Below are 19,695 nucleotides of genomic sequence, written 5' to 3' on the forward strand. Positions count from 1 at the left end.
ATGACTTCTTGCTTTATTGTCATAACCTCTCCAGCGTACACACGGTGAACACCATTCTGAGTAACCATAGCAATCACTCACTACAGTGGCTATGATACTGTTGCGCTGCAAAATACTACTTCACTACTTCGCTACACAATGCTAATCCCTTATTATTATTATTATTGCTGTGCTAATGTTCATCTGAATTTAGAATAAAAGCTTCAGCACCTCTCAGATGGTCTTTGTGTACCTTGATCTCCATATAGACTAAATTTAAACAGAGGAGTAGGCTTCTAGTTGCTTGGGTTTTGTTTTTTTTTAAATAAACTAATTTCTTCTCATGGTGAAGATGTTTTTCCAAATTCTTCAAAAGTGGATGCACCTGGGCTGAAAATAATGAAGTTTCTGGGAGACAGAGCACATGTAAATGTACAATATTGATACACAGTTTGCAATGTGGCATCTATTGTTGAAAAAATCTTTGTTAAGGAAACATTCAGTTTTACTATAAAAATATTTATTATTTCAATTGATTTTCATTTAAACAAAGTGTTTTATTTTACTTCAGATAAATGTATCAGCATAATTTAAAAAATAATGAATACTTTGCTACCTTACCTGTTACTTATTATATTTTCTAAAATTTAAGTAAAATAATTTGGATAGTATCTGTTGACCTTTAAAGATTTTTTGAACCAATAAAATACTAGAAACTGGTTTCTAATATGAGTAGGTAGTTTAAACAGTTAGAAGAGTTAAACCAGCTTTTTACTGCCATAGCCTCTGTGCAGACAAACTTGCTTTAAAGGTAGATTATTTTTTTTTTCCATGTAAGTTCATTAAAGTATTCCAGTTCAGAGAGTAATTTAAATTAGAGAATTGTCTGAGGAATTGAAAAATTGAAAAATTGAAAATGTTTTCCTTGTATGGTACAGCTGTAAATGAAGAGTAAGAACTAGTAGTCCCATAATCCAGGATAATTTGGAGCCTGGAAAGATAACTCGCTAATTAAAAATAGCACTTCCTTTTTTAGAATAAGCATTTCTTTTTTGTTTTGTTTTGTTTGTTTTTTTTTCCCCAGCAATATGATGCCTACAAAAAGCTCAGACTCATTAAATTGTAAGCTTGAATTGCAAATTTAAAATTCTATTTTTAGGCTTTCCTGATAAAAATCAAAGTTTCAGATAAAGTTTGATACAAATCACATAGAAAGGAGTAATCTACTAAATAAATATGTATTAGTAAATGCTAATTTACATCTACTCTGAATAAATACATACACACTTTATCACATATAGCTAGCTATAAGGACAGTCACCTTTTAAGAAAAAACAAACTACTTTTTTCTGCTTGTTTGCTGATCCTCTTTTGTACTGTTTCATCTTGCTTCAAGTCAGTTTAAGGTTAAGATTTGTATCCAAAGTATTTCCGTTTTTGACAGCAATGTAAGCGAAACCAAATTGTAGCTTGCTAGTCATTCAGAAGAAAAGAAAATATATAATAGGCTTATGTACACTAGACAGTATTTTCAAGGGAGAAAAATAAAGGTAGCACAGATCCTCCAAGGTGACTCTACCTCTGAATAGGTGGCAAGCTGTTATTTCCTCCGTGTCACGGCTGGACTGCCTGCTGAGGGACGGCACGCCTTGTGATGAAGAGGGGCTTTCTGACAGGAGCCTGATGCACCATTCAGTTGAAAAAGGTGCTGCGAAAAAGATTATCAAAGCATAATGCCTTTATGAAGTGTGCCATTTTAACTACAGCTCTGAAACCCCTTCCCCCATGTCCTTTTAAGAGGAAAAGATCTCTCAAGGGAAGAAGAGGGAATGTCACAGTATCTTGCCTGGCAGGTAGTGGTGCACAGATGAAGAATCTTTCACAAGGTGTATTCAGGAGGATAAAGAGAGATATTTTACTGGGTTCTAAACACAGAGCTGTCAATCTCTCCATTAGCCAGAATATTCAAGATGCATTTATACCCACATCGGGGAAAACTTGAGCCAGGGATTGAATCTGAAAATCCTTAAACAATTTAAGCTGCCAAGTGGGACTTGATTATACTCCATCTTGACCCAGGGGTTCTCCAAGCACAGAAAGTCATCTGTGTACAGATGGTCATCCATTCACTGAAATGTCACATGCCTTGGCAGCACCAGATCATTTACAGGGTCTTTTTCTACCCTGGACCATGGCATGTGTCACTGCAAATGTTTAGTTCATACCACACAGAGCACACAGACTCTCTTGTTCCACATCAGTAGCCTTATTTGCCCCTTCAGCTAGCAGGTGGCAGTGAGTGTCTGTTTTTTGAAACAGAACTGGCCAATAATGATTTACAGAGATTTAAACTTACTAGTAAATCAGGAAGGAAGGAAGTCCCAGTTAGTGGATTTCCTTTAAAAGACTGACAGAAAATTGCATTTCTTCTTTTCCTCTTTTGGCACTGTGTCTAAAATAAACTTTCATTAAAGCTTACTCTGTCTGCAGTCCAGCTACAGTAGTTTAGAAAAATGCCTCAAGAATAGTGCAGCAACACTATGCAAGGAAGTGGTATCAGATTACAGATTACAGAGGTAGAATAAAACCCCCAAATTTAAAATGATTAAGCCCTTTCAAAGCCCTCAGCTTATCAGCTGTAAAAAAAAAAAAGCCTGATGCCAGATGTAACGCTGACATTTTTCAGTCAAAACCAGGATACTTGACATTAGCATGATCCAATTCCTGGTGCTAACATGCATCATCAGAGTTTAAGTGCCTCACGTACAAGCTCTCCCCAGAGATCCGGGGTCTCCAGCCAGATTTCACCCCCATGAGCTACTAGAGTGTGTCAAGGCATTATGCCTGTTTGGGCAGATTCATGAGGATATGACTTGTAACTCTCTTTCCATTGTGAAAAAGATTTTGGAAAATAACAATTACTTCCTCAAAACTACATTCAGGGTTAGAACCATTTTTTTTCTTTTCTATAAAAATAATGATTTGAGTTTCCTGACCCACACTGAAGAAGGTGCTGTTAATAATTTAGAATATATGTACACTAAAACTCCAATGTAACATAAAAACACCCAACTAATAAGAGAATTTAGAGCAATTAATACACAGCAAGAGGGAACTTGGTTAATTTGCCCTTGCAGGTTTTAACCTGACTAGAAGTTGTTTCTATGCTGCTATATGTGAAAAACACACTTTATAGAATAGTAAAGTGATCTGAGGCTTTCCCTTACGAGAGCAGTCGAAAGCAAGGAGCCCCCAAAACTTCATAAACTAGTGAAGAATTCATGATTCAGTCATTACCTGGGCAGTCATTCTGGGCCATGGGAAGCTTTAATCTTTCCAGCCTTCCATTCTTCCAACTTTGGATCCTAATTTTAATCCCCGAAAGTTTGGGACACTGTTTAAAGGATCAGTGTTTAATGAGAACAATCCATCATCTGCTTGTCAACTTCAGCTGTAATGCTGTTGAGATCTACCTAGTAATAATGGATTTTTGAGACAATCGATATCTTGGATACATACATTTCAGGTTGCAAGAGTAAGGTATCTGAGAAAGAGGAAAGGATAGCTCAACAAAATGGTCTGGCACATGAATGATTCAGCTGACAACAGGAAGAATTTGAAAATGTTATGAAGTAATAACCCAATTACAGTTTTAACAGCACACAAGTTAACATTTCCCAAATAAAACTAAATATCACTCAGTCTCAGTGTGAAATAAACAATTTTCCTTCGAACAGATTAAAGGACAGATGTTACAGTATGGAACTAAAACTCAATACTGCATCCTGGAGAATAAAGACTTCCATTTACAAAAGAAATAACTAGCTTCTCTAAAACAGAAGGGCTTTAAATGCCTGCAATACACTGACCTTCAGGTGCTTTCCATCAGATTTTCTCCTCTAGTGCAAGGAAATCACCAGCTGATTCAAAGCATATGCTGACCAAAGAAATGCAGAGATCTCAGGAAACCAGAAGACTAGGTCCAGAAGTCCCTAGCCTCTAGCTGGCCCAAGCAAGCCCTGCCTTGGAAGCCTTTTCTGTACTTCTAAGGAAAATGGTGCCAAGGACAATCTCCAACACTGCAGCAGCCGATCATCCATACTGCTGAACTGCAACTGTGCTCCTTGGCACAGATTTGGCTATGCCAGTCAGCACTGGCCCTGACAACACGCTGCTCTGTTTTGAGGAGCAGCACACCCTAGGGACAATTCCCATCGTAGGGATAAGGTCTGCACCAGGTTTAGCTCCCTTTACCATGTGCTGTTCTTCAGCAGTATCCCAGCACACTTTGTACCCTCACCTCTGTGTGCTTCAGTCAGTGGTTCAGGGTCTGTGATCCAAGGACTACTGCCATGCAAGGGAGCTGCATAACAGTGGCTTTCTTACTGAGAAACTACTATTAAGGTGTAAGAAAGTACATATGGTAAGGCTATGCATGATAAAACACGTAAAACCACAAAGAAGTTGTCTAATTTTTGAGACAAGAGCCGTGAACAGCTCAAGAATTCAAGAGGAAAAATATTTACATGAAAATGTATAGAACTGTAAGAAAAAACAGCAGAGACTCACTAGATGTTACTTCAGCAACACAAGAGGATCAGCCCGTTCTAAGAAGCAAAGGAGACTGACCCATCACCATTTGATTGACAACTGCTTGGCTGGTAAAGCCCCATCAGGCATTTCATCAGGTGGTAATGAGCATATTAATGTTTAGCCTAGTAGCTCATTATTCATAGTTAGCTACTATGTGCATTAGCAAATTCAAAAAAGCTTTGCACTCATCATTTGTGCATACACTGCCTACGGAAACTGTTTTGTGGTATAAGTTGCTCAAATTCTTGTGGCACAGCGAGGGAAGTTAGTTCCCAACACACACACGCACAGCACAGAGTGTTTCAGGGACATGTGATGCCAACCCTCAGTTTCATGCTATGAAAACATCACTCTCAACTGAAAAGAAATGAGCACATGCACACATACAGACACACACGTATATACAAATATTGTCTTAGGGACGTGACACACTGCATGGGGTCCAGAGGGGTCAAGTGATCTGCAGTTATTTTGACAGGATCAATCTAGCCACAAGAAAACAGTCCTTGGACCTGTTTTATTCAGCAGTATAGTGCAGTTATACTGACCATCTGCTGCTTGCCTGACAGTATATATGAAACTAGCTAATGATTTCACTTCTGTTCTTAAAGTAAGGTTGAATGAGCACCAACAATGAATTTTCTCAGGTCTATTGAAGGTTCAGTTTGGTTGAGTTTGTGACCTCACGAAAGGGTAAAAAAAAAATAATCTCCCTAGTTGTGCAGATAGCATATTTTCTAATATATAATTTACTGTTTAATAAATAAGGAGAGGTTGCAGGATGGTTCTTGGGGTAAACAACTTCATAGGCAATAAAAGAGAAGCTTAACTTCAAGCCCCTCTATAATCCCTCTCTTGGTCAATTATACATGCTCCTTTACCCCAGCAACACTCCATTTTTACCTTGGTTACTTAAAGATACAGGCTATATAGGGACATTTTTTTTTTCAGGAGCCATTACCTTTGAAAGTGTAGAGATCATCTGAAATCAGTTACAAATTTACAATAAATTATTATACTGGTGTCTTACACAACTAAACGCTTATGCATTCTAATAAATATTAAATGAAAAATGAGATCTCTAAACCAGCTAAGTCAGTGGCCCAAATTTATTTAACTCCATAATCCCAAATAAATGCACATATATCTTGGGTGGTTCTATTTGTGGTGTGTGCATGCATGCACAAGTATGTGTATGCAAGGAGCTTCAGATACTATAGCTCTGAGTCTCACCACAAAATAGTATACAGAACTTTTACATATGGGATTAATGTCAAATAGTTCTTGCCTAGAAGTATGTGCTGGTAGCAAATGTTATGATAGTACTTCAAGACCTGTGGATATGATTACATTTGCAATAGAGGTTTAGGAATAACACATAAAGATAGGAGGAATTCTCATAAGTGCAACTAATTAATATTTGATAAATAATAACATGCATACGCTGCTGTATTACTGAATGGTAGCATCCCATCAACTCTTACTGTTTTTGCTAACAAGCTAGGTGCAAACGCCTGTCTTCTAAAAGTGCGGTTGTGGGCATGGTCAAATGTCTACACTGGTAATAGGCATTGTGCAATCTGCCGAAAGTAGAGTTTTTTTACAAAGAGCACTAAAAGGAATACAAAGAGTTCAATATCAAGCTCTCAAAAGTTTGTCATGCCAAAATGAAGATTACTTCTGTACTCTTTATTCAGCAGTGCCGTTGGGAAGACAGGCTGCAGAAACCTGACTAAGATTTCTGAAGTATGACACCCTTTTATACTGCTCACTCCTGGACACATTTCTTTTATAACTCACGCAGAGGTTTCCTAGGTTTTTCATATTCGCTAATCTGTAAAAATCTAGGTAAAGCTAAAGTGAATATTAAGTTCAAGGCCCTAAGGAGAAGCTCCTTGCTGAGGAGAAACAGTCTACATAATAAAATAAGATTATACTTAAGGCATGTGATCTCTGCAGTTCTAATTATATAGGATGTGACCAAGCCCAAATATACCCAAGAGTACCAAGGCTACAGAATATGAGTGGAAAGACTGTTGCCTAATATTAACAGTATCATGCAGTAATAATTATAGATGAACTGTGAACTTAAATCCTGGCTGTCTTGGAGTCTGGTCAGTCCATTTTCTGTCAGTCATAAATTTCAGGCCAATGCTCATATATCAGCTAACTCATTTTAATGGTCCCTCACTGTGTCATTTAGCAACTGTTGACTGTATGCATCAATCATTAAGGTAAGCAGCTTTTGCTGGAGTTGTAGTAAAAGCTATTTTTCAGTTTTGAAAGAAAGTCAGTGGCAAGGCTACCTAATATTGTAAGAATCTTCCTATTTAACCTTTTATGCCAAAAACCTTGATCTAAGAGGTGGTCACCCTTAAGGACACAGAAACAGCACTTAGACTGCTTGTCATTGCAAGCAGTTGAATATCAAGTGTTGAGTAGTTGTGAACTACTGATCTCAGGCCAGATGGTATAAACCAAGACTCATTTGTACTCTAGCTACTTGGAAAAACCTAGGATCTGACCTCCTTGTTTTGCAAGTATTTATTTAAATAAATAACAATGAACATATTTATTCAAGCATATTGCAATTTGCTGCAGTCAGTTTGTAAACAGAGGTAAAACCAAACAACTTTAGCCTTGTGTTTGTAATCCTGGGAAGGTGTGTGTATTAGAAAAGATAACTTTAGACTTCAACTTCTAAAACAGAAGTTCAAGTACCATCATATAACTGAATACCCTCCTGGTTTCTATGCATCTTTTTTTACTTCTATCATTTTTTGAAAGTCTCCTTTGAATAAATAGCCAACGCCAAAATTGCACAGAAGAAGTGCAGCTTCCTCAATCTGCATGTAGATTAGCAGGTAGAAAAGAAATAAATGCATTTTTCTTATAGGATCTGTAAATCATATGACCTGATGGAAGCTGATTAACTAACAGAGAATTAAAGGTAGATAATTTTTAGCATTCCTGCTTGACTGATAATTTCATGGCAAGCAAGTTAGGCAAGCAGCAGATGTGAGAGAGTGAGAGTGAACAAGCTGAATCAAGATCGAAGAATATGCTGACTTCCAGAAGACAACTGGGCTGTGGAGGGAAGGTTAGCACACGTATGTACTGCAGACCTGATGCTGCTTTCACTCTTTCGCAATTCCTCTGACATTAGATCCAGGCTGTTTATAGACATGAACAAAATAGAACTTGGTTAACTTTTTTGATAGCTATTCTTTTTTTCTCAAATACCAAGACAGCATCTTTCCTTCTGATACACGGGGGGGGGGGGGGAGGTTGCTCACATTGTATAGTTCAAGAAGGCAGCATCAAAAAAACAAACCCAACCAAAAAAGCCCTCAAATTGCTATTGATTGCTTCCTTAGCAAATCAGGGTGATTCTACCTGCACCTTTCTTCAGCTTGCTTTATCATACGATTCCAGATGCAGATGGAGCAAAGTAAATCCAGAATGTCAGATTCAGATTAAAAACTCAATATAATGTCATGATAGATGCATAACAATTTTTTTCTAAAAGCCAGTATGTGTTTTGATGAGGGCGACCTATCTGCCTTTGAGACGGGAGTCTATGAGCCTCCATGAAAGTCATTTAGATCAACCAGCTTGGCTAAAGGTATAACAGTGATGCCCAATGGCATTAAGCACATGTGTTTTCATTGTGGAATAAGACTGTTTTTACTTTTTCTGTTTAAGCTGGAAAAAACCTTTGGTAAAATCTTAAATTTGCAGTATGCTTAGAAAGAAAAAGAAAAATGAAAAAAACCTTAATCCCAGATCAGCTGTTTGCACAATCAATGAAACTAGTTAAGGAATTTATGTTTTGACATAATGCTTTTGACTTCCAACACATAAAAATATTTTTTGGTATTCTATACTTATGAAAAAAGTATACTTCTTTTCTACTATGTCTTGATGAGATCAAGACCATCATTTGCAACCCTGTGAATATGAGAAGAGCATCTAGTATCCACTAGTAGCTCAAATGTTGCTTTCCCAGTTTCACACTGATGTGAATTTGTAAAGTTACAGAATCAAAAGCTGCAGCTGTGTTTAAATGAGCCTTTGTTTAACTGATTGTGCTCTTGAAGTCATCTTGTTCTCCAAGAAAATTCATCAGCTCTGGACAGTATTATCATTTAACAACATCTCTTCTGGCACATGCATACATCCAAAAATAACAGTTTTGCCACATACTTCCATTATATGCCCACTGACTGACAATTTGCTTACAATCTGCTCTTGCCATCTGAATCTTGTTAAGTTCGAACTTTTTTTGGTCAGTGAAAGATGGTTTTACTTTCCCGAGTCCAACACAGAACAAATAATCTGTCAAGCAGCTATTCTTAAAAACCACAAGAGCTATGAAGATTAAACAGAACACTCCACATAACGGGTGGCTTTTCTTTTTGCATCACATTCAGTTCCCTAAATATAATGCAAGCTGGATCAAATTCTTTACTTCAGTTAACATGTTCCACTTCCTATTAGATGTTATTCTATTAAACCAAAATTGTCCTTGTCAATTCTTCTGTTTTATTAAACAGATCCTAGTACAAAATCTGTCTCCTAGGTTCCATATCTCACATGTAGAGACTACGGACCACACCACTGTGTTCAGCCTTGTCAAGAGCCTGACAGGTGAATCGGGTATCAAAGAGTAGAATAAAGACTGTCTACTTTTCAGCTGAAAATCTCAGAGCAGGCATGTTGGGCTTTATTCTCTCCACATTTACAAAACTGATTCTGACAGTTACTAATCATTTATACAGTTCAAAGGAAAGAACCAAGTCCTACACTGCTTGCCCAGTGTGAGCAACAGTGTGTGACAAAAGAGTGTCTTTGCACCCCACAGGATGAAGTATATTATTATATACCTGTTACAAAAATCACCCACGCTATGGGTAAAAGTCTTGGTTTTCCTTCTGAGGAGCTCTATCGGAAACATGGTGGATTTGAAGAACGATGAAGCAAGTTTCTTAATATACTTCTAGTCAGTCTCTTTAATGATCCCATTTCCTCCAGATTTTTAGAAAATTTGACAATGGAAAGAACTAATTCAATAACAACTTTGTCATGAATTAGATCTCTGAATTGAGCTGGGGTTAAATGGCAAACTGATTTTCAGCTAACTGCTTCTCGTGTAGTTCACGCTTCTGAGTGCATGGCTGCAAATCTGCTTGCTCATGCTGCTGTTTCCTAGGCTGAAGTGACTATTAAATTTTGTAATTAGTGGAATGTAATTATTTCCCGTAATGGGCTGTAAATTCACATTATGCCATAAATCATTCTTATGTACATTTAAGGATTCATTACTCTTCTTAGCAACTGACTAGCATATTTACTAAGCACAGAAATGTTCAACTGGAGTACCCTGTAGGTTACTGGGAAAGCATTAGTTGCTCCCAAATGAAATCTCTTTGGTAGGGGGAAGTGGTTAGCAGTAGGAAAACTGTGGTTCTACCACTGTGGTTAGAAATAAGTCTTGAGAACCTGATTCAACAATGTACAAAAAAAAGATTTGCGTATCAATTCCATTGGGATCATTTATTGTCCTCATTACGGCTCTTAAATGCTTTCTTAAATCATCTTCTGAAATAAGAGTCAAGGAGAGAGAACTGCTGTTATGACTAAAGAAGATTTGTCAGAGGGGATAACAGCTTTCTCCACAGCAACAGAATGCCAAAATCCATGAATCTGCTAAACCCAAGCCAGAACAACTCCCAGCACAGGCAGACCTTCCCAGGCCTGCACACTGAGCACAAATATCCTTGTAGCTCCCCCTTCCCACTGCTTTTGCAGCCTCATGGCCTCCCTCCTGCTGCCTGATCACACCTGCTAGAAGCAGGCTTGCCTGACTGCCATATGGTCATGCAGCACCAGAGATGCCCAGGCTGGTGTTCAGGCAAACCTCCTTATGGTTCCTGTGCCGTAAATTAGGTCTTCCTTGGAGATACCCTATTTGTCATCTCTTAGCCAGTTAAAGGATGCAGAAGCTCAACATACCTTACAACACTGCTGTCAGGAAAGGAGAGTGCAGAAAAAGGGTCCAATAGGAAAAAAAAAAAAAAATCTTAAGGATCCAGCACAAAGTTTGTATTTTGTGTTGTCAGACAATTCAGATTCTTTCATATACTGACCTAATATTTTCATAGCATGCATGTACACCTACACGTGCCTGCCCTATCCTACTATGTGCTCATGAAGGGTAAATCAGACCTGAGATACTTGTCTCCTCAGCAGAATAGGTTCAAGCATTATGTATAGACACTAAGCAGGCAAACATTGTCCTTCACAACATGGAGGATTTCAGTGAAAAGTCTTTCCTGCATTTTTTTCCATACTGCTTTTGTTGCAGCCTTTCCTCTCTTCTAAATTAATCTTATCCTACCTATCTCCTCTTCTTATTCATAATCAATGATGAAAATAAAAGCTTAGGCAATGGTGAAACAGGATCAGCTCCTGATGTCTTTCTCAGAGAACTCTGCAATCTGCTCTGGGCAGACTGGCTGCCAGACCCAGGGAGACACCAGCCAACACTCAAAGAAGGGTCAGAATCTCTTTTCCTTGTTGCTGGTTGGCAGGTTAGATATTCCTTGCCACTAAACCCTCCTTTACTCTGGTCCTGATCCAGCAGTACTGGCACAGACAGGAAGCCTTCCTATAATATTGACAAGACATGCATAAGATACGTGACCCTAATTAAAAAAGGATAAATCTAAAACAGGAAAAAGAAACCCCCATCCGCACCCAGACCATTTGCAGTAAGTATTGTCCAGATGTCTAAAATGTGCAGGCTGCAAAAATATCCCAATGCCCTTCAAACCCGACACAGAGTGTTAACGATTTCTTTAATTGGAAAAAAAATAATGGATAATCCAACAGATAGTAGCAATGAACTAAATGCCAATAAAGGGAATCTGAGAATAAGCTTAACAGATTTTCTGAAGAAGCAGCCGCAGCACAGACCTTGAAGGCATTAGTTTGTAGCCAACAAAGATCAGTTATCTGCTTGTCTAACTCTGATCCTTTGCATGTGATTAACAAAGGTGAAGGGAAGCATCTCTGGGGACCTGTCACAGTGAAAGATAGATAGATGATTTAAGACAGAGTCTTTGTTTATGCTGTGACTAAACTTCAAATTCTACTTCTCTCCATGAATTTACCCCGTCCCCACTGGGCACTGTCAGATCCCATCAGCCTTGTTCCCCTACCTTGCACAAAATTCTGTCCAAACATGCACAAGCCTTTTTGGCTCCCCTAGGCCCTCGCTGGTGCAACTGAAAAACTTAATAGGGTTATTTCAGCTAAACGCACACTAAGCATGTCTGTATTGGACCTAGACAAAACCTAACCCAATTAAACAGTCCCTGTTCATAATGCTTTCCTAATGCGCGGTACCTGGGTCCAAAAAAAGCACACTTTGCTGCGCTTCAGAGAAGGCTATCATGAAGTGCTGAACTCTTTAGTAGAAGTCAGTCATTGAGAGACCATTTGTTGGTTTTTTTTTAAATGTTTGTTGTTCAGCAGTGGTTGGACAACAGTGCATGGTTATCGAATACAGAGTCAGAGAGTTGCATGCTTTTCAAGTACAGAGTTTTGCATCAACGTGATTACAAGGGGTGCACGTTAAAAGACGTACACAGCGTTGTTCTGGCAAGACTGTTCAAGAATGGCCTCAGCATGATTTTAAACACAAGCCTCTGGGAGGAGTTTTCCAACTCTGCTTTGGGTCTGATTTTGCACTTTGCTACCTCTTCCAGCCATGGCTGTAACTGTATTAACAGGCTTCCCTTCAGCTCTGTTAGGGTGCAACAAGAATTCACCAAGAAGCCTGCGACCTTCACAATACAGTTTTTGACCAGTAGCAGGAAAGTCTGCTTATTGTCTGCATGCAGTAAAGGAGGAATCTGGAACAGAGCCAGAAAGCTGTTAAAAAATACCTTTTAATTTTTTTTATATTTGCTGGCTTTCAAAAGGGGTGAAGAAGATCTTAAATATAACAAAAATGAAGACTGCTTTTCAGAAACTGAATGTGTAGTATTTCCAACTAAATATGAAACGAAGGTTTATGTATCACTTCCTCTGTCCACTTTATAACTCTGTAAAATACAATTAAAATATACAGTACTTCTGAGATTCTTATATTCAATAAAAGGGTCAATAAGAAGATGTTATAGTAACAAACAGTTTTCCCTTAATTGCATATCTGCTTACCATGCAAAACTTTCTCATGGACTTTTGTTTCTATAAAGTGTTTCATAGCAGAGTATAAAGTATCAATAATTATATCTAATTTTTAGATGAATGAAACAATATTTCTTTTCTGTTCTTTATTTTGTTTGTTTTGCCTTGCTTTTCCAGATTATTGTATACTTCTAATAACTTTGAAAAACTTCTAGGCAATTCGACCAATTATTTATCAGGTGTAGAAGCTTTTGAAACATTGAAAGCTGGGACAGGGAGGGAGTACAACCAACCAACTACTTGTTTATATCCTGCTTTCAGACCCTGTTGTGGTCTGTTACTTGCTACTAAAGAGGATTTTTACCCAAAGTAGAATGGTGGCATGGTGTTCAGAGTCCATCTGGAAAAATTTGTTTCCAGGGTTATGGAGTTGCTCATGAACATCCCAATTAAAAAGCCCTTTGAATTTCAATACCTTTCAGTTACATTGACTTTTTTCTCCCACAAAATCTTTAAAAGATAGAAAAGCTAATTTCTTTATTTTTCTTTTAATCTTTTTTTTTCTTTTTCTTCTTACATTCTGTCCTTGAAAGTTTCTCACTTTCTATTTCCCTTCATATCCTTCTCTCTCTGTTTTTTACTTTTGCATTGCTCATCTTTTTCTTGGCAATCCTTTACTATCTCCACCCCCCCAGCATATATCTGGTGATTACTTAAATCCACAAGCCAAACTGTAATACAACTTTTTAAGTCAACACCTGAGCAAAGATCTTTCCTGGGACAAGGCAAGGCCATCTCAATGTGCCTTTTTAAAAAAAAAAAAAAAAATTCATTAATACTAAAACCTACATTGCTCCAAACCCACTTCTCCAACACTTTGCTGAATTAAATTAATTGAAGCTAATATGAACCTAGCTAGCTCTGGGCTGGTATATCTTACAGTCCATCTCTCATGTATGGCTATAGAATCTTATTATTATCTAAGTAACCAGCCTCATAATAAGCCCACCCAAATAAGTAATCAAAAAATAAATAATGCAATAAATTTGCTTAGGACTGCTGAAGACAGAGGTTAATTCAAAGGAATGGAGTCTTGAAAGAATTTGAGTTTAGAAAGGTAACTCTGCTTCTACAGCCAATCATAACAATATAAACAGTATTTTAAATCTCAGCCTAGAGATTCAGGTTTCTTTTTAATCAAACTAGATACCTACCTCCTTTTGACTACATTTACATTCCAATATAATAAGGGCTATGCAAAGCAGCTGATTTTTGTATTCATTATTTTTTAGTAATTGATTTTCCAAATTATGTAGGAAAAAGCTTTAGGGTGACATTTTTAACTGTTTTCAAACAGTCTGAATACATTTTGACATTAAAGATATTAAAAGAAAAACAACTATTCACAGATTTTAGGATGAATTTATTCTCATGATCCTTCTGAGAGATGTTGGGTGGTTTTCCAGCTAAGCAAAATTGGCAAATGGTGCCCTCAATAAGCATGTGGCTTATTAAAAGTGTCTTTATATTTCTTTCTATTTAGGATTTCCCTGTAACTTTTAATCTGGTATGTCCATTATGATGAAGAGTTTTATTTGCACATACAGACATTAGATCTATTCATTAGTGTCATTAGCTATCGTTAGTTGGCAGAATAGACAGTCTGTCTTAGTCTGTAGGCTATGCATTTTACAAGGAATGAAAGGGCAGCATAGAGGAGAAAGCTTTATGTAGCAAAAGATGACAAATTAGTACAGCTCTATCTCAAATTCACAGTTAGCAGAAGATAAAATGAATAGGTTCAAAGGCAAGTCATAAATCAAACTTATGAAATGAAAGTAAAGAATTCATACACAAATGGAATCTTCTGACAGCAAAGCCAGTGCTGATCACTTCACAATGTTAAAATAAATAAATCAGAAACAAACAAAAATGACCAATAGGAGCAAACACCTAAGAAAGTAGTGAGTGGGAACAGTCTCTAACTTAATACCGAAGCAACCTTGTCTGCACTGAACACAGGGGGAATATTTAGCAAAAGTGTGACAGCACAGTGGAATGATTTTAGAAATCTCACAAAGCTCCTAATGCAGGCCAATGATTTTAAACATTTATATTTGACTAGATTGTGACTAACGCTCCGACAAGATTTAGCGTATCCTTAATTAGCCAAATACAGATTAAGGTAGTAACTTCTTTCTATAACAGATCTTTTATATACTTTAAAACATTTTAATGAAAATGGATCAGAGCAGAAGAGCAGTACTCCTGACTTTCTCTTGGAATGGGGAAAAAAAATCTGTTGCAAATGTTGAGTATGTTACTATTTTAAGCCATTAGAAGTTCAAATAATTTTGATAAAGTATATGTTATATTTCAACTTATTCAAAAGCATGATGAATCACACAGTGCTCCAGTCAGCCCTCTTTGGGCTTTTGAATAGAGCGAAGAGTTGCTGGGAATGCAGACACTGTCCTCACTGGGGTATTCTGCAAGTCCATCTGGAAATCAGGCATGTGCCCTGGTTGATTTACTCCCAGAAAAGTCTAAGGAGAGGCTCTCACTGATTTCATTCACATAACAGGTAGCATCTTTAAATAAATCAAAAGGAAGATCACAGATATTTAACCTAAATTTTAATTCTGCAGCTGTTCACTGAACTGTTAAAAGAAAGGTTAAGTTCCTTGCCTTTAGAGAGCTGCAAAAGGTTTTATTAAGTATAAACATCTACTGGGAAAAATATTTCTGGTCACTACAGTAAATACATGTGTTCCCCCCCCCCCGCCATTTCTACTTGATTTAAATATTTCCAATTCTAATAAACTGAAAAATGTCCAAAGAAAAAATTAAATACAAGCAGAAGGGACAATTTACAGGAAATATTTCTACACTTACGTCAACAAAGGACTCTGGCCCCTTGGAGTCTTAGCACATTGTGATTCTTTTGTCGTAGAGTAAGGATTTTCAGTATTTATAATTATTGTAGACTAGAATAAAATTACAGGTTTCCTCCTTGGATGTGTTTTCTTTAGGACTGTAGGACAACCTTTTGGCTACTATCAAAAGGTAGCAAGAATGAGCTAGTGAAACAAAGATTGCTTAAGGGAAACACAGTAACTCAGAGAGGAAACAGTGCCTGATATTATGGAGTTCAGTAGCTAAAACATCTCAAAAAAGCATTGACAGACTGATCTAGGTAGAGTGGCTAAGAGGCCTTCATTCAGATTCACATGAACTGACTATTTAAAAACAACTATTCTAAGTGTGGGAAGTTCTGGGTAAGTTAGGGAAAAAATGACTGGTCAGATAAAAAAATCTTACAGTTGAGCTGTTGTCCCAGAGAAACTGAATACTATAGCTGGTAATGTGGATGTATCTAGACAAAAGGCTATTATCTCCAAAATTACAAATCTGGCACCACATTTCCTCTAATGAGTAAATAAAAAACCCCAGAACACAATAATAATGAATGTTCAAATGACTTTCAGTATTATTTTATTAGTGCTATGTAAATAAATTACATGGAAAGCATTTCTGATGGGACATCTTGATATTTGCATATCCTAAATCTTCAATATAAATTGGAGAAGTCTGTAAGAGTGGAAAGAAAAGCGTAAATACTATGTACTCTTTTCTAATAATCAAATCCATTTTAATAATAATTGAGCCTGTGCCTGAAGATCAAAAAAGAATTTGATGGGTGCCGGGGTATGCTTCATTTGTTCCACTTTATGAAGTGCAGGCATCCAGAGGAAAGAGAAAGATCTGGACTAAATTTATAACACAAGTAATGTAAAATGCCTTTTTGATATGTTATGCTGTGGAAGTTTTTCAAGAACAGGAAGAAAAATAGACATAGATGTTAAAGGTTAAGAACAAGCAATCTCAAGCAGTCATTGACTTTCAGATCCAGACCACCATCATCTTGATATTCCCACCTCTTTGTGTTATTTTGGGTATGAGTCCTTTACGGTTTTATTCATTGCTTCCCCCCATGCTCTTTGATTTTTATTCTAGTGTGTGATATATGTTCCAGTTAAAAAAGACCTCCATATAAAACATGTCCTAAGACTGGAACACATTTATATATGAATGTGAAGGATCACTTTGAGAGGAGAAATTTTTTTCCAGTATGGCCTTTCCAAAGAAAAGAGGAAAAATGCTTAAGTAATAAAACCAGATAAATTATATAGCCTTTCTGAAGTGATTTTGAACAAGAAAAAAATCAAATCTTTTTACTGAGATGGAGAAAAAGTAATGCATCACAAGAGAGCAACTGGTGACAAGTCATTGATTTCAATAGCATAACAATGATCAATTGAGAATGTGGCTGAAACTCTTCTAAGTTTTGAAAATGAACCGAGGAAGTGAACCTTGCCAGAACTTGTCCATCCAAGTTAACGCAAGGATCTTTTATTATTGAACTCAGCCAAGACATTCATTCTCGCATCATCAGTCCCTTTATAATCAAGAGCAAGCACAGCACTTCACATACACAGCTGTTTCTGTTAAAGTTGTTCTTTGTATTGTGAAAGAGCCACATTTCTTCCAGACAGGTCTATTTAATATTTTTTTTTATCATCTTCAAAGTTCTCCTGGAGTTATCCTTGTTTATCTGCTAGTATTGATCAGTTTCTAGTTTAAGAGAAGATAACTGTTTGGATATATCTTCAACAATCAATAGTAATCGATGAAATGAACTTTTATTTAGTATTTCTGACCGGTTTGTATTTGGTGCCTTTCTCAAGCTATGCAGGGTCAGATGTATCAGCTCAATTAAGCTTTCTGATGGGCTCAGCATCCCCAGAGAGGGATAGATTTTCAGGAGAGTGTCATTCCTATTCAGACTATAAAACAAGTGACTTGATGCTCAAATTAAGCTCATATTTGTGCTAAAAGATTTGCAAACCTGGCAACACTTGTGGATACTATAAATTTGCATTCATGGCTACAGAAATGTAATTTTTTTCAGGTTTTGCAGCATGTGGGAATAGGAGTCTATTTAACTCTACATCGTCCAAATGAAGACATCTGCATTTGAATATGTCATCCTTATTTTTGTTATATGGAGAATATATATACGCCTTCTTCAGTGGGAAGAAATCAGCATTTATAATGCATGATTCATCTCATCTTGAAGTAGAAAATAGATCAGAAGATTCACATTCTAAAAGTGCTTGTTTCTGTCAATTCATTATAGAGGAAGCCTAGAGGGAAAAGGATATATTTTTATACATATATATACACACGCGCACCATAGCTGGACTCACCTTCAGTGGTTTGATAAAACCATGATTTCTTCCTTATATTGGACATACTTCATTTTAAAGTGATTGTGTTACATAAGCTATTTAAAGGCAATATTACTCTCTAAACACTATTGTATTGTCTAAATTTCAGCAACAGCACTTAGAACATGGGCTTAGGGTTGGTTTGTTTTTATCTTGTGAAGAAAACAAAAACCAACCCAGAATGGTAGTCACCCTGTACCTCCAAAGACAAGAAATAAGAAGTTTTACTTCCAAGCGTTCATGACATTTTATGATGATATTTTCTGAAAAATGTTTTCCTTTCTTTTTGTTCCTAGATTGTGGAACACTGTTAGAACAGCCCTAATTGTAGCCATACGAGTTCACACACAGCAGTTACAAAACTGCAAGCCAAAGAGTTAAAACTAAGAATGAACACTATCAAACATAATAATGAGTAATTAGTTGTAGGAAGTAGCATATGTGATTCAGTAAGTGGCATTTTCTGGTTTGAATGTAAATTCAAGAAAACTCCCATCTCCGTAAGAGTGTGTTTTTGGAAGTGTCTTGCTTCATAGGCCGTCAAGGTCAACACACACTTGCGGTTGTTAGAGCACACAGTATACTTGGAAGTCATCCATGGAACATCCTGACGACGAGTTTATTTATCTCATTCTGCTTGTCTAAAGACTCCTTAAAGCTTCAGCCGAATACATTCTTCTGAATAGAGGAAAGTAGTGCTGCTCTGTACTGGTAAAATGAACAGCATGTGTATTTTCACGTCTGGCTGTACTACAGGCTTCCCACAATTTCAGGGTGACCAAAAGATACAGTCTGAGTTTGGGGAAGTCTGTGCATCCTAAGACATAGATATAAAAGTTATCCAGCAGGGGGAAATAAATAGGGACCGGGATTTGGGGAAATATTCATTTATCTTGTGGTCCCACAGGGTAAGCTGTAGCAAAGAGACAGCTTCACTGCATCAAGGAGGAGACAGCTGCAGTCTGTGATCAGCTGCAAAGGAAAGAGATGCACATAGACCTTCAAAGCTGAGAGACAAGCAGGGAGAGTAGGAGACTAAATCTGATTTTACTGAAAACCTACTCAGTATGGGCAAAAGTTTGAGGGGCTAGTACTGGACTCACAGACCCTTACTGCTTGGCCGTATGCTAATGCCTAGGATTGGTAAAAAGCCCTTTGGGTAGAGAAATGTTTATGTCGGAGGTATATTGATATTTTTTGCTCAGTTTGTGTCTGCCAGTTGCTGAAATATTGGGGTTTGCACAAACAATGAAGTACTGCATCATTAAAAATATTCCATGTATTTACGGGCGTAAATGGTACAACAAAATGCAAGTGACTGAAGCACAGCAATGCTTTTTGGAAGTGTCCTTGGGCTCCATGCTGGCATCCCTCTTAAATACACTTTCCTCTGTGTTTTGTTCACTGTTTGCTCTTTGTGTACTCTTGGGAACAAACTGAATGCCATAAGGGTTTTTAGGCAGGTAAGTGATTATCAGCTTTTACAATGCCCGATTTGTAAAACATAAAAATAGAACTGCCTTTTTCCTGACAGCTAGCTCAGATGAATGAGCTAAATCCCATCTTTGGTGTTTTTAAATGCCTATAATGCACTGCTTACTGGCAAAGCATGTACCTCATCCGCCTTTCCCCACAC

The sequence above is a fragment of the Haliaeetus albicilla genome, chromosome 6 (assembly GCF_947461875.1).
Source record: "Haliaeetus albicilla chromosome 6, bHalAlb1.1, whole genome shotgun sequence".
In the NCBI taxonomy this organism is placed as follows: domain Eukaryota; kingdom Metazoa; phylum Chordata; class Aves; order Accipitriformes; family Accipitridae; genus Haliaeetus; species Haliaeetus albicilla.